Source organism: Lepidothrix coronata, unplaced genomic scaffold (assembly GCF_001604755.1).
Source record: "Lepidothrix coronata isolate B3197 unplaced genomic scaffold, Lepidothrix_coronata-1.0 Scaffold26, whole genome shotgun sequence".
Classification (NCBI taxonomy): Eukaryota; Metazoa; Chordata; class Aves; order Passeriformes; family Pipridae; genus Lepidothrix; species Lepidothrix coronata.
The window spans coordinates 1300841-1314937 of record NW_016690206.1 but is presented as its reverse complement, the minus strand read 5'-3'; the positions used below and the strand labels follow the sequence as shown (position 1 = coordinate 1314937).

The following is a 14097-nucleotide window of genomic DNA, read 5'->3' as shown; positions in this document are numbered from 1 at the left end:
ATGAATGGTAATAAAAATTCTGCAACCTCTGCTGATATCTTGACCCAAATTCTTGTGGAAGGACTTTGGGGTATATTTGTTGACTTGCTTATCTATAGCAAGGTTTCTTGACTTGTGAAATGATATCTTCTTGTGGGGCAAAAAAACCCCACCTGCATATGGAACAGAGGGTTAGTCTTGCCTGTATTTTTCTATTTTTTATCATGAATGATTCATGAGTATGTTAAAGCAAGCAGTTCATTTTAAGAAAGCTAACAAAGTTTCTATGTAAATGAAGTTCAAATATTTTAATGGTAGAATTGACAGTATACTGAGTAATGCTCTATCTCATATGCTTTTTTAAAACTAATTTGTCTTCCATTTAAGGCCTACTCTTTCAGTGCCATAGATCTACAGACATTAAAGCTGATGAAGTAAAAAGAAGAATTAAATTGATAAGTTTATTTCAGTTTTTACATGGTATAACTAGATTCTGTATATGGTTTCACATTAATTACAAATCTACAGACGTCATATTTTCTGATAGGGTGCTTACAGGAATAATACAAAAGTAACTTCTTGGTGATTTGATATATCTTTAATTTTTTCTTCTTTGGTTATTAGTTTTATTAGTATCATACACTGTGAGATTAGTTAGGTGATAACAGCAAAGACAAGTCAAAGTGTTTAATGAGGTTATATAGATATAGTGCATATTTGAGAAGGGCTGGTAAGTAATGTAAGTAAATGAAGAGAAGTATTCTCTAAAACAGATTCAGTCCTAAGTTTGTGCAAAATTGGGACTAGGTTATTTTGTCGTTTGAGTATTTTTTGTAGTTTCTGAACAGTTTCAGAATCAATGCTTCCTTATTTCTCTATGAAAGTATCTAATTTGATTTTAATCAGAAGATTTTCAAATTAGATCATTTTCCTAAATTTGACATGAGATATGAATTCACGTATTACTCCCAAGCTACTTACAAACCTTGAAAATGCCATTGCTGTGCATTTAGTTATTTCAATTAGATTTCCAATTTTGAATAGCTGCTTAAAAATAAAAATTTGTACACTACTGTAGTACTGACTCTATAGATTTACCAGGGAAAAAAACATCTTAACATCTTCATGTTCTGCTGCAAGGGACAATCCAATGCCTACCTATGCTGTTGTCTGTCTACATAAGTATCTTGGAAAACATTGTTTTCTGATCATGTTAAAAATTTTGTTGTTCTATTTCAGTGAAAGCTGCTGAATTGTCAGGTTTCTGTTATCTTCAGTGGAAGCTCCCAAGACTGTTTGATAGAAAAGATATTTCTAAATGCTTGGTTAGTCATCAAGTAAGTAGTTTCTCATGTTTTATGTAATTTTCATTCACCTCCAGTGAAATGTTTTTGTTGTCTTAGATAAATAATTTTTTTAAATTACTTTACCATTATTTTGACTTTCTTTTATACAAAAACGTTTTTCTCTAATGTCTGGTGATTCTTTAAAGTCTGTAACACATTTAAATCAGTTTATAAGTATTTTAGAAAAAAAGACATTTTCTTAGTTTCCCTTTCAGCACCTAACCGAATGCTGTTCAGTGACTTGTATTACTCCCAAACTATGAAGCATAAGTAGGAATAAGAATTGAACAAATCGTCTAAAAATGTAGCTCCATTAGCATGGTAAAGGTGATCAAGAATGGTGTCATGTAGGTAAATCTTAATCGTACCCATTGGAACGATTAAGAAATGGTTAAATGGTTACATGGTTTCAAAACAACGAGGTTCTACTACTATCATCCACCTGTTTGATTTTCAGATTTTCTCATTTTGCTTATTATTTCACATACTTTGTTCTTCATGCCAAAGAGTACTTGTAAGAGCAAAGATATCATCTTAATTTTTTTTAATTTCTTTAGACAAATGGCAAGCCACTCATTAAAAGCAGATTCTCTTTTGATCTTGTTATATGTGTTGTCTGGCATAATTTTTTTTTGTTCATTTCTGTTATTTTACTCTGTTTCTAATCCTAAAGATGAAAATTGGGTTGATGGGAAAAGCATTTGAAGCAGAGAAATTATAGGAAAAACCTCAAATCATAAAACTGTAAAATGAGGTGAACTAGCTGTTACATTTAAGTGGTATTTACAGATTTTACTCAGATAACAGATTTAACCTTTTAAAAATTATGCTGGTGGAGATTAGAGAATTGATACACTGTCCAGGTCACTTCTCATCAAAATGTAGTGATTTTGAATTTTTTTTCCCCTCTCACAGAATACATAAACATTAATTTTCAATTCAAAAAATTGATTCAGTCTGAGTCGCCGTATTTGAACTGGTCTCAAAAATATGTATTTGGATCTGTTTACAAAATATTCTTCTGTTCTTAAACAATCACAGCCCATGAAATCTAACAATGCTTATTTCTTTATTTGGTGAAATAGAAAATACAGTTTTAGTGATGAAAATAATTTCTAATTAGTTGGTCCAACAATATAATCTTCTTTCACCACTTGGCAATATCAAAAATGAAAGTGTATTTATCTGTAGGGAACAAGTACCAAGATTATTTATTCTAGAATTTTATAGCTCGAACTGATCATGTCATTCATTACTGTTTAACTTACAAAATAACAGAGTGAGAATTATGTCCACTTTTTAATGCTGTTTCGTGAATTTAAGCCTAAAAAAAAATGTTGATTGAATTGATTAACTTGTCAGGAGGAATGATGAAATTCAAATGTTTAATTCAGTTAGTTCTCATAGAAGAAGGCAATATCTAACTCTAAGTTGGGAAGCAAAATTAGGCTTATATTTGGGAAAAAAATAAAACAGGAATCAAGTATGAAAAATCAAAGAATTAAGAGTTAATTTTTAATCACATTAGCTGTCTAGCAAATTTGTACAGATATTCTCACTCTGGAATAATTTGGCATGCTTGGGATTTTATATACCTCTAAGACTCTAAATGAAGTCTGAATGTACAGGTTTTTAAGTTAAATGAAATTTACAAGTGCAGAAATTATTATATTCGAGTGCACATCTGTGTCACTCAAAAGGTTACACAAAATGCTTACACGTTCCCTGTCTTCCAACATATCCAAAAAGGGAACATATTCAGTCATACACCTGCTCATAGACTGAGAAACTTAACATAAATCATATTAATTTTTTCATATGACATAATTTTGTTCATACTACATCTAATTGCAGTGTGCATTGTGTCAGTTATGTATGACCAAGTTAGAGAATAATATTATAAGGATGGGAATGTTACAGGAGTTTTTTCAATGTCATTGAATGTCATGAAGTTTTTTCAGCTCTTTAACTGTTGAATAATTTGGGGTTGCTTCTGTATTTTCTTTTATCACATTAACATAAAAGTGAAGAAGCTCTTATAGGGAACAAAGCCAGTTTTTTTCTGGTGTGCTAAAAAACCAAGAGAGTGACTGATGTCAGTGAGTCATAGTTAAAGATGTTGCTGCTTCAGTGGTGTGACATTGGCATGATCTCATTGAGTAGGTTAAACTGTAACACAGAGAGGTAGAATAAAGACATTCAGTTATAGGGGACTCATCAGATGACACACTCACAAATTCACGATCTCTTTGACTAATATTACAATGCTGCACATCTTCAAAGCCTTTGAAGAGCTGTGCAGTTCCCTTTTATGTCAGCAGGAGACAAGCTTTGCTGTGATAAGATTTAGCTGACTTCCTTTCACATACTTTGTTACTGAACAAAACAGACCTTTATCACTTTTATTATGGTATGCTATGCATTCTGAAAGTATGTTTAGGCAACTAGTAGATTAATTAAGAAATGAAGCATATGATAAGTAATCAGTGTAAGTCTTCTATTGTCTTAGCAGTTTTTTTATCTATGGTTTTCTGTAGTATGAGTCCCTGAACACTTAACGTATGTTTTCAATATCTCCTTGTTCCTTTTATCCATGGTTCATATTTCCTTTTCCTTTTACTCAGATGAAAATAAAGATATTTGGGGTTGGGACCTTGCATTACTAGTTGCAAAAGGAACAAAACTACTTCCATATGAGTCATTGTTAAAATTCCTATTTAAATTAATTGTTAGTTTTAGGACTGAATTCTAGGACTGAATACAGATCTGGTATTCAGTGAACTGAGGATAGGTTTTACATGCTTAGTAAATACCTGTCATAATGCTTTTAGGAAATAAATAAATAATCCATCTCTCACAAATATTTGTTGTTTTACTAAAAACACACTTGCATATAAGTAAAAGATTATACTAAAATATGAGAAAATAAATGATCAGCTGCACTACAGCAGAACTTGAATTTCCTGAACTTAAAGGAAAAGTAGCTGTTGGCTGGCATTCACTCATTTTAGTTTGAAGGCAAATGAACCATGAAAGAAATGAAAATATGTTTCTATGGTGTAGGTTTCTAGTAACGTCAGAAGAATTGTTATGGTTCTAAGATACATCATATTACCTCTGTTTGAAGGACCTCCACTGGCTAGAGAGGATGAGTTGGTCTGGAGGCAGCTATATTGGCTTTATGACATTGATTCAGTATAGTTTGAGATTCTCTAACATGCATTGGCATGAACTGGTGTGTAGCACAGCTGCTCTGTTGCATCCTGAAGAAATGCAAACATTCTAAAAAGCAAGATGCATTTTAAAAAAAAAATTAAAAAAAAAAAATTTAAAAAAAATGCATGGGTGAATTATAATAGGTGAAAGAACTCTAACAAGAGTTTTCAATTAAATATGTCACAGGAGTGTCAAAGGGTGCTAGATTATGGACTGGCACCTTGCATATGAAAACAAATGCGATAAAGAGGCACATGTCTTTAAAAATGTAGTAGTTTCACAGAAAAATGATGTGCGAAAACTTAATTGACTGATATCCAGACTTCTCAAACAGTTATGTTTAAGGGATGCAGGAAGAAGAGATTTTCTGATTTCCTTTTTTCTGATGATGCAAGATCCAGGCGCAGTCCAAAACTCATCAGTTGATTTTACTAAATATATTCAGAAAATGAACTTATGAAGAAAAGTAGCTAGCAGAAATGTATTTAAGCTTTGAAGAAATATACCCAGCTAACATCTTGTATACAATTCTAAAAGGAAAGGGGTTTGAGGTTCACATGCTATGAGAACTAAAGATTTTGGTTGCAATAGAAAGACAAACTGTGTGGGTGACTAATATTCAGTAAGGCCAATGAAAATTTAATTCAACTAATTTAGGTAACAGAGCATCTCATTTTCTTTTGCACTCCCAATATAAATGCTATTTTCATCTCTGTGGTGGTTTGTATCAGCTAATTCCTGCTTAACTACAGTTGCTGACAGTGGGTAAAACATTGTCTTTGCTCTTACAAGTACTCTTTGAAACCTACAGAGCAACACTGGCTGAAATTGTTAGTAATAATTGAAATTACTTTTCTGAAAGTAACTTATCTCATCCTAACACACCTTATATTTCTGTCTGCTGTAATTTTCCTTCCTATGTTCTTTTCTGGATATACAAAGAAAGCCATAACATAAAAGTATAGAGTGTAGGATTCATTAAAAACTGTTCGAATGCTGTGCAGAGGTTGTGCTGGGAAAAACACACAGAATGAATATTGATTTGTAATGTGTGTTGGGAGTGGGAGAATGATGCATTTTACAAGAAGCTTTTGATTATTTAAAGCATTCCTTCTGTCTTTACTGACAAAAAAAAAATCTGTCTAGAACTGTTCTTACACAGAAATGCGAACAATACTTTTTAATTTTAAAAAATTGTTAGGAATGTATTAACAGGAATCTGTGTGCTTATTAAAGGACGATAATTATATTGTCTTTGCAGTTTGTGGGCAGCAAGCAGATTTCTGGATTTTCTGGGGGGCTTTGGGGGCTTTGTTTTTTTTTGGTTTTGTGTAAGATTAAAAATTGAATGTTCCTGTTAGAATGCATATTCAAGAGAAGAGGAGTTACAGCAGTTAAAAAAATGGAGAAGCAAACTAGGTGAATAAGGTACAAAATCTACTATTGTAGTTTTTTTAAGTTTTTAAGGAATATCTGTCCCTTTTTATCTCACTTTCCCTTAATAACATGAGAAACATTAAAAAAATCACAGGAAGATTAAATTCACTTTATTACCTCAGAATATGTCAGTATTTTTTTCATTATATCCTTGCTCTTTCGTGGTCTCACTGGACCTGTGAGTCTTTGGGTTCCAGGCAGAATTTAACAGAATTTCAGGCAAAGAGGGGCTACTGACACAAGGTGCAACTGCTGAGTCTTTTGGAACATCAGGAGGAGTCCAAGTAGAAGAATGGAACCGAGCCAGATTGCTCTAATTTTAACTGATTAGTATTGAATGGGGACTATCCCACTACCACCATCATATCATGGATTTTTTGTCAATGTTTATTGCTTCTAAAGGAGTACTTAGCATAGGAAATCATTGTAAAATTCTGTTACTTTCTCAGGCTTTTCATGCCATTTTTACATAACTAGTTGATATAGATGAGTTGCACAGTAGAGATTAATGAGAGNCTGACTATTTGCACATTTTGTTTATTTTTAATTATGTGCAGTATTTATTATTAGATCATTATTTAAAAACAATTAAGTAATCCTTGATGGACTCCTGAATTGAACCTAGTTATGATAATTGCTGAAAATATCCTTACGAGATTGTCTCAGCTCACTCTGATATGTGCTTAACCTTGTCTAAATATTGTGGAAAGATAACAATTAATCTTTAGTCACATACATATTAAAGATGATATGCTTCCATAAAGTAAATTGGCCCATCCAATGTTTAAATATTGGATGCGGATTTGAAGAAATAATCTGACTTTGCTCTGTGGACAGTAATTACAACATATGTCTGGTGAAATTACTTTTCTGATTTAGAATAAGAAGCACACTGGTTATTGCAAAGTGAGGGACAGTTATGAGGCACTGAGGGTCAGAGAACAAATATGAACAGAAGTATCAGGATTATATCATTATGTTGATGTGCTTTTTAGTTATAGGTGTATACCTCATGCAAAATATTTTTTAAACAAGATGAGATTTACTAAGAGAGACACTCAGTTCAGGCTGCATGTACAAGCACTTGTGTAGGAATATTTCCTAACTAGAGTCCTCTTGGACAATTCTTTGGATATCTGCTTTTCCTCAGAGTCCTGTTTCTTTGCACAGATTATCTTTTGAAATCAATATTCAGCTTTAAGGCTGTGACCTAATTTCAAATATAGTATATTTTCATTAGCCTTCTATACTTAGTTTCTCCCAAATGCATGTTAAAAATGCTTTTCTTCCAGTGTTCTTAGTAGTACGTTTTAAGAGATGTTCTGTGGTAAGATGTTGATCCTGAACAGTAGAACTTGAGATAGTGTGGTGTCCTTCCCTGAAAGGGAAGAGAGAACCCAAGATTTGTAGATACCTATAGTCACTCAAAAAAGGGACAAAAAAAGTCAGAGGATCCACAAAAACTTAGAAAGTTTTATTAGTAAATTATAAACACAACATGGAAATTGATATAAGCTAGTCTCTTATCTTATAGTACAAACCCAAGGCAGTGGATTTTGAATAAAGAGTAGGGTAAAAGAAAAGAGAAGAAGGGAGGGAGGGAGGCAGGCAGGAACAAAGACAGGCGGGAATGAAGGTAGGAAGGCAGGAATGAAGGAAGGAAGGAAGGAAGGAAGGAAGAAAGCAAGCAAGGCCTGGCTTCAGTGTTGATGCAGCTGATGGGGTGTTTAGGGTCCTGGGGTACACCATCTTAACTTTGTGGGGGTGCCTTTTAATAAATAAGTTCCCCCTGCCCCTCAACTCTAGTGAAGTTTCTGGCTTTCTATGCAAATTAGTTATCATGCACAGTTCATTCTTCCAGACCTTCAGACCTTTCTGGAAATGGGTCAGAGGCCTTCACTTGTCTTCAATGGTCTTGTTCCCCTCTACTGTGTTAGTCTTTGGTTGACAGTCCATGCCCGCTTCTCAACGTCATTCCTGCACTTGCTCTGTACTGTGTTGTGCTTATCTGCAGGAGCTAAAGCAAAACCTTTGTCCCAGAAAAGTGCTGTCCTACCTCCGTATGGCCCCTTTCTCCAGCTGTATCCTGCTCTTTCTTGCCAATTCACACTGTGTGTTCTTACCAACAATACTTAGTTGGCTCCATGGCTAACCGGCTATCCATTTTTGAGACATGTGCATTAGCCCCTTATCTTCTGGACTTCTACAGATAGTCACAAATGTACTTGGCTTTTTGGCATTATTTATCATATATTTTTTTTTTTTAAAGATTACTATGTAAAGTCAGTGGTCCTTGTAGTTATCTTCTGGAAGTCATGTAAGGCTCTGCTTGTGTATCCTTGCTGTGTATGAAATGATTCTACATGCTTCCATTTTTGGTACTAGCCAAAATGCAAATGTGAATTATAAAGACTGAGATCTGTACTACCTTAGTCTTGTTAGGACATTTATTCCAAAGCAAACCATAGAAAAGTTGTACTAAATCAGAATGATAGCCAATTTTTTTCCCCTTTGTATGGAAGTGGTTTATTTCATAAGGTGATCTGTGGTGTAGAGTCATTAGCACTGATGAACTTCTTAGCACTGATGAACACATGTTTAAGACTCCTAGAATGAGAAATTGATCTAAATAACCTGTCACAGTATTAACAATAGTAATAGTTTGTTTTTCAGTGCTCTGAGAATTAAGTTGCTTGGCTTCTGAATATAAAATGCAATGAAGTAGGAACAGTGTTGAACAGCAGTACTTTTTTTTAGGCAATGAAAATGGTGTGTCAGCCAAAACTGTTTTAGTAGGTTTATTCATGGGGTTTTTTTCTAGCCATCACTGTGCCCTTATAATTTGGTTTTGCCTCAGTTGTGCACACTTTCACTATGAAGAGGTAGTTTAACCTCTTTTGTATTCTTTTCCCCACCTCAAGTTAATCACAGTTACACTAATTCTGTTCGTTGGCTGTTTTTGTCTGGAAAACATCAAGACAGAAACTGTGACAATAGTTCAGGAGATTTATCATCATCATACTCTTGCAGAATCAAACAGTCCACATTGATGAAAATAGAAATTTTATATATAAGGAAGAAAAAGCACATGGCTCACACCACAATCTACCATGTACTCTCTGAAACTGCAGCTTCTCTTGATGTAACGTCACTGGTAGATTCAGACCTTTTTGTGAACATTGTAACCAAAAATTTTGCAAGCAGATCCCTGCTCATTTTGTTTTCTATAGTTTTTGTTTACTCAACCTGTTTTGAGACCTTGCAGTTCTAAGATGTTTGAGAATCTGTTCGCTGATCTCAGTCTAATTATGCAGACATGAAAGAATTCAGAATGGCAAATTCATTTATGGAAACACTAATACTCAGATGTGTCCTCTGAAGAATGTACCTCATCTCTAGAATAAAGTTTATTTTCTGATGTTATTTTCTGCCATAAGATTTTACTTGTAGAGTGCTCTATTATATTGATACTTTCTTATTTATATCTCTTCTCACCAAAACTGATTATTTTTATTCTCTACTGTGCCATTGCAACAAAGCTTACAGGTAGCGGGACTTTTGTTTTTCATTACATGTTTTTCTACTTTTCAGATATTGCTTTCTGCAACATACTTTCTAACTGTGCTAACTGAGGTGTTTATGTCAGTGGTTTATAAGCAGCAAAAAAAGTGATTCTGGTAGAAGGTGAAAGCCTTGGCTTATTGTTCATGTTGCTTGCCATGAATACTCTAAGGAAAATTTCCAATCCACCTGTGAATGACAACAGTGATCACATAGCAGATGTAAGCATACAGACGACCATGTCCACGCATTAAATATGTTCACTGAGGGCAGACGTCCCAGGCTAAAATTTCATGTATCTACAACTTTTGAGCCAGTGACTGGGAGGATATACTACTATTAGTCATCTTTTAAAGAAGTATAACTTTGAGAAATAGTAACATTTTTCTGCCTAAAAAGTCTGCATAAGAAGTCTTCCATGAGATAAAGGAATATTTTTTCTTTTTTTTTTTTCATAAGGGGTTTAACAACAATTTTTAAGTTTTCTTTTTAAAACTTTAAATGAAAATTTTGAATAAGACCAAAAAGAAGTAAATGTACTATGGTTGAGCAGAAGACAAATTATTACATGAAATTAACACAGCTGCTTATGCCGGAATTGTCACAGAGTTAATAGCTTAAAGTGAAATCCATTGCTTCCCCAGATTTTTTTTCTTCTGTTGTAAGATTATTTTATACTCAGATTCTGTAATGTTTATCTCTATCATTAATTACTGCAGACAAACTTGCTCACATAGATACAACAGCAGAATGTCACCGTTGGTTTGCTTCATTGAAGTCTGTTCCTGTGTTGCTTCTTACGGGACAGATTTATCAGTCTCATTTATTTCAAAATACCACTGTGTCTGTTGATAAAATCAGTGAATAATGCCAGGATAATCTGTTCTAGATACTTGATTTTGACTCACATTTTTCTTATCAGAGGTACATAAATGTATAATTTGAAATAAATAGATATTAAATCTGTTTAGAATCCTGGTCAAGTGAAATAATCAATAGGTGGTCTTAAACAACTTAAGTACAAGAAAAACAATGGAAAGTGACTGCGGTGTTTGAATGAGTACAGAATATTCATTTTCATGTTTTTTTTTTTTAATGAGTTGATCAAGTCTCCTTATAGTTTATACTACAAGATAAGGATGATTAACTGAAATTTATTATCAGATTATTGCTGAGGCCAAAGTTATACTATTTGAATAGCAGCATTACTGAGAGCATTATTAAAATATTTTCACTATTAGCACACATTTAATAGAAAGAAAAAATTCTTTACAACTTAATATTGCTAATCAGATGTTCTGTATTTTAGAACTTTTTAAACTTGGAGTGTTGCAATTTTTAAATATTACTTAAATACATTTATTATTGTTATTCAAAAGATTAGATATTGAAGGCTGTTTGATGGATTGAAGTCTGGAGAAAAAAAAACATGAAAATATGATGTTCATTTATTCCTTTGGGAAGAGGAGGCAGTGTCAGCTACTTCCTTATATATTCACTATTATCCATCTTCTTTATACTGGTAAGAATGTAATCCTTTGGGAAAAAGGAAATCTCATTGCTTCTTTAAGTCTTCTATGCAAAAAAGTCAAATAGTAATGCTGACAGTCAAATCAAACTTGGTTCCTGCCAGGAGATTATTGTATAAATTAAGGTAATCTATGGGAGTAATTTTTTGAAAAGCCCACTCAAATCACAGACTGGTTTTATTTTGAATTACAGAAACATCTGCAAATATTCCACTGAGCAGAATATTTGACTAAAGCTGTCATGTTTTGGGAGGTCTGTTAAAGAGACAGCAGGGATTGATAGACTTCAGAAGCCAGGTCAGTAGGCATAAGGGACTACCATCTAAGTAAATATGGTAAAATCTAAAACATAGATAAGTTAGAATACCTTAGGGAATACATTATTTGCTTTAAGACAGTGCTTTTCATAACCTTAATTGAACTTCAATACTAAAAAACGTGCTTACTGTTTGAATTTTGCAGAATGATGTATGGTATCTTGAGAGGTAGGAGGGATATGATTTCAGGTACATAGAAATTCCATTTTAGGCAGGATCCAGAACCAAGTACTTCTGACTTAATTTTCAAATTTCTTTCCTTCTTCTGCTTGCAGCATATATACATTATGAACTAATTCCATCCTCCTCTCCTCTACAGAAAATATTTGTTTTAAAAAGGTTTTGCCAATGACTTTTTTTAAAGTATGTTAATCCCTAGTATCTGATTACATTATACAATGTGTGGTCTGGACTACAGCAGAATTATTTTGCTTCAAGTAAGACTTTATCAGTTTAGCAAGCTATGTATATTTTTGACTGGCTCTAATAAATTAGCCACCACTTCTTCTTTATTTTATTATATTTACTCACAAATCTTTGTCTAAGCAGTGAATTAAAATATCACTGATTAAGGTGTTAACAGCATTCAACATTAATAAAATGAACAATGCTTAGTACAACTATTATAGCCTAAAGCAATTTGAATAATTGCATAAACTTTGTCTAGAGAAAAGCATTTGTTAGCAGCACTTGTGTTTCCAAATGAAAGCAGAGTGAAAACTCCAAATGTTATGTTGATAAATGTTTTCTAAAACCTACTGATCCTATTCCATATATGTGGGTAAGGCATCTAGACACTGACATTCTCATAACATTATTTTTAGCTGCAGCAAAAAGCAAATGATAAGTGCGCTCAAGTGCACAGAATGTTAAGTGTATAAGATGGCAGCTTAAAAAGAGATCTGTGTACTCAGAGGAGAAATAGCCTTTAGGGTGTTCACAGCAGAAAAAAACCTGGAGAGCAGATGAAAGCAGGTCTAGATATGACAGAGTAATTCTTCTTTCAATTGAAGATTTTGAGAGTTTAGTTCAAGAGATTGCATTTTCAATCTACTAATTTTTTTTAGTTTTCTTTCTTTGACTTCTGCTGTGATTAGAAATGATTGTAATAAGATATTTAGTTTGGTGAATCTACCATAGTCACCTTGGAAATCTGACGAAAATTTTGAAGAAAATACCCAACAGAGAGGGGAAAAAAAAGCAAACTGCAATTATAAACTGAGGGAGAGGGGACAGGCAGAAGTGGAAATTAAAACCAGATAGAAGCCTAGAATATCCCTAAAAAAATGCACTTAAACTAGACCATGACACTTTGATGAAAGGTTAGTAAAATATAAAAAAAACGCATGGGAAAAGAAGACATTTCTATACCATATACAATGACAAAAAATAGCTATCAAATTTATTTGCCTGAAGAAAACCAAACAGAGTGACACCAAGCTGAGAGGTGCATATGACATCTCACCTTAGAGATGGGATGTCATCCAGAGTGACCTGGACAGGCTTGAGAAGTGGACCCATGTGACCCTCATGAGGTTCAACAAAGCCAAGTACAAGGTGCTGTATCTGGCACCTGGCTGTACAAGGGCACCTTGTATTGCAGGGCAACCTGCAATACTAATACAGATTGGGGGATGAATGGATTGAGAGCAGCCCTGTGGAGGACTTGGAGTGCTTGGTTGATGAGAAGCTCAAAATGAGTTGGCAGCGTACACTCACAGCCCAGAAAGCCAACTGTGTCCTGGGCTGTACAAAACAAAGTGTGACCAGCAAATCAACGGAGATGATTCTCCCCCTCTACTCTGCCCTCAAGAAGAGGGAGGCATGGACTTGTTGTAGCAGGTTCAAAGGAGGGCCATGAACATGATCAGAGGGTATGGAGCAATTCTCCTGTGAGGACAAGCTTAGAGAATTCGGTTTTTTCAGCCTGGAGAAGAGAAGACTTCAGGAAGACCTAACTGCAGTCTTTCAGTACTTAAGGGAGAAAGATGGAGAGAAACTTTCCAGCAGATATGCTAGTGATAGAACAAGGGCTAAATGTTTAAAACCATGCTAGTTTTCATGTGTTGGGAGAGATCAGTGTTTCTAGTTACAAAAAGAACACCTAAAGCTAGTTTTACTTTTCTTCTGCTGACTAATAATAATTTTATGGGAAATAACCCGATCTTGCTGCTGCAATATCTTATCAGGGTTGCTTGTGTAAATGTGTGATACTGCCTTGAGTCTGCTGTAAAGAAAGAGTGAAGTTATAGGTCAGTGAATGAATTGTTCTTTTAATAGTGTGCAATAATCACATTTTTTGAGGTGGCCCAGAGTCCCAGACGATCTCCTCATATATGTTTGCCGTAAATTGGAGTGTTTATTATTGTCGGCATCTCAGAGATTTCCTACATCAGTCTGTTCAACACTGGCAAAATCCCATTTCTCTGTGTTTTCAGCCGCACTAGCAAACACCATACACTTAGTTGAAAAAGAACTTGCATTTCCTAAGATTGGTCTGACTGCTTCCCTACATTGTACATTGTAATAGCAAACAGAGTATCATCATCCACACTGCAGGGATCAGGCAAATCAGCAGCAGGAGGAGAATATAACTTACTGTAAGGTAAGAAACAAAATTACCTGACAGTTGTTAAGGTTATATCCTACAAGGACAAGAAGCAAAGAACATGGCTTAGTTGTTTTTATTTTTTGCATAATTTGTATAAAATA

At 34.1% G+C, this 14097-nt stretch overlaps 1 protein-coding gene across 6 annotated transcripts in view; it reads left to right on the top strand.

The window, feature by feature from the left end:
• CDH18 (cadherin 18) overlaps positions 1–14097 on the top strand; it is a 486743-nt gene that overhangs the window by 105037 nt on the left and 367609 nt on the right. For 4 of the 6 annotated variants that reach the window (XM_017809412.1, XM_017809409.1, XM_017809414.1 and 1 more), the window contains exon 2: positions 1219–1316. The exons of the other annotated variants lie outside the window; for them this stretch is intronic. The gene's annotated coding sequence lies outside the window, so the exon portion shown is untranslated. The remainder of the gene's footprint in view (positions 1–1218; positions 1317–14097) is intronic. 6 annotated transcript variants of the gene reach the window in all.